Consider the following 2,738-nt stretch of genomic DNA (forward strand, 5'->3'; position numbering starts at 1 on the left):
TCTGAGGCTGACCTTTTGCCCTTCTCTCAACCTTGGCTCTCTATGTCTCTTAGCCTAGGGGTTTTGCTGTAAATCCCCTGGCCTCCCTAATCTGCCTCTTCCTTAATTAAACCCTGTTTTTAACCCTCTCTTATTAGAGTTTTGATTGGCCCTGACAGGAACATTACCAACTCTATTATCACTCCTGGCTCATTTTGGACATTTTAGAATAAAGATCACTTTATAGAAACTATAATTTTATTTTATTTTTTTGTATTTTCACATTTTATTTAGTGGCCCAAGACACTCCTGGCAATGTTTAATGCTCACTGCGCTATTATGGGGATTAAACTCAGGGCTTCATAAATGCTATATATATGCTGTACCAGTTGAACATCTCCCAAGTCCACTGGTTATACTTCTTTAAATATTTGTTGTTGAAACCATTGTGAATTACAAGTCCTTCATAGTTGGATTTCAGGCATACAGTGACAGTGACTTAGGGCCTATTCCCACCACCAGTGTTGACCTCCCTCTACCAAAGTTCCCAGCATGCTTCCCTTACCTCCACCCTTAACCCCCTGGCCTGCCAGTGTAACAAGTCCATTTTAAGTTTAGATTGATAGAAATTTGGGTCTCTTAATTCTATTGTTATTGACTTTTCTGGCTTGGGTAGTTCTATTCTTTTTCTTTGGGGGGGGCACACCCATTTGATGCTCAGGGGTTACTCCTGGCTATGTGCTCAGAAATTGCCCCTGGCTTGGGGGGACCATATGGGATGGGGGGGGAGATGAGGGGGATCGAACCGTTGTCCATCCTACGCTAGCGCTTGCAAGGCAGACACCTTACCTCTAGCGCCACCTTCCCGGCCCCCTATTCTTTTTTAATCTCCACCAATGCATCCTTATATCTTCTGAAGCATCCTGTCAGAAGACCAACTACAGGCTCCAACCCCAGGTCTCTCTTCATGTTCCACTTGTTAAATGTTTTTTTGTTTTTTTTGTTTTTTGGTTTTGTTTTTTTTTTTTGAGCCACACCCGGCGGTGCTCAGGGGTTACTCCTGGCTGTCTGCTCAGAAATAGCCCCTGGCAGGCACGGGGGACCATATGGGACACCGGGATTCGAACCAAACACCTTAGGTCCTGGATCGGCTGCTTGCAAGGCAAACGCCGCTGTGCTATCTCTCCGGGCCCAAATGTTTTATGAAGTAGTTTTAAACTTCAAACCTCTTAAATATGATTCTACTTTAACTTTTTAATGTTATAGACCACTGAAAGTAAGAATAAGTTGAAGTAAAACTACAAACTATTGGGGTTCAAAAATAAAGGATTAAAAATTAAAAAATTAAAAAATTGGAACAAATTTAAAGAGGTATTGCTCCATCTTTAAAATGTCAGGCAAAGAAGTAAGATGAACTTGGCTTAAACACGATTCACAATTTAGAAACAGGTAGAATGACAGATCCTTTATTTAGTGAAGAGTCTGTGGTCAGATTAAAAACAAAACAAAACAGGGGGCCAGAGTGATACAGTAGATAAGGCATTTGCCTTGCATGCTGCTAATCCTGGTTTAATTCCACACATTTTACATGGTCCCGTGAGGCTGCCCAGAGAGATTTCTGAGCACAAAGCCAGGAGTAACCCCTGAGTGCCTCTAGGTGTGACCCAAAAACAAACACAAAAACAAAAAAATTACTTCATGTCCTGTACTGTACTCCTTTTTAAATGAAGACAACTAAGCATATAATTTTTCTTTTAGTTCTGGGCCACACCTTGTTGAACTCAGGAGTTACGCCTGGCTCTATACTTTAGTAATTATTCCTAGCAGACACAGGGGACTATATAGGATGTTGAAGATCAAACATGGGTGGGCCATGTGCAAGGCAAATGGTCCAGACTTGGAAGCAAATGATTTTTCATATAAAATTTACAACTCAGGGCCAGAGAGATGGCATGGAGGTAGGGTGTTTGCCTTACATGCAGGACGGTGGTTCGAATCCTGGCATCTCATATAGTCCCCCGAGCCTGCCAGGAGCGATTTCTGAGCGTAGAGCTAGGAGTAACCCCTGAGTGCTGCCGGGTGTGACCTTCCCCCCTAAAAAACTCATAACTCAGAAGAAATAAAGGTGCTTCTTCCAACATTTAGAAGACAAAGAAATTGGGGAAAAATTGGCAAATTAATTGAGGCAAAAGCAATAAATAGCACAGCGGGTAGGGTATTTGCCTTGAATTGTGACTAACCTGGGTTCAATCCCCAGCATCTCCTAGCCTGCCAGTAGTAATTTCTCAAAGCAGAGTAATCCCTGAGTGCCATAGGATGTGGCCAAACCCTCCTTTAAAAAGTTGAAAGAAATTTGGCAAATTGGGAGAAAGAGAGAAAGTTAAGCCATTAACTTTTGGTGCTTGAGTAGAAAGTGACCCTTGATAAGTTGTTATCATATTCTAAAATCAGGAAAATGACTTCAGAAAAACACAAGCTGATTTCAAATTTTCTTTTGAATAAACATGACAGAACATTTACTATTTCATGTGATAACATGTTTTGTGAATGATTAAATATAAAATATAGAGTCCTAGGGTTGGTGTGAGGCCTTTCTCTACAGAGCATGGTGTCTGAGCCCCTTGGTTGGTGGGTCTGAAGGTTGCAGGAAAACGGAGAGATTCATAAACAGTCAGGTGAAGTTTTAGGAGTCAGCCAGTTTTATTTCATGGCCCTAAGCACCATGTGCTTTTGCCTACATGGCTTCTACGCTAAACCTT

This window comes from Suncus etruscus, chromosome 14, assembly GCF_024139225.1.
Source record: "Suncus etruscus isolate mSunEtr1 chromosome 14, mSunEtr1.pri.cur, whole genome shotgun sequence".
NCBI lineage: Eukaryota > Metazoa > Chordata > Mammalia > Eulipotyphla > Soricidae > Suncus > Suncus etruscus.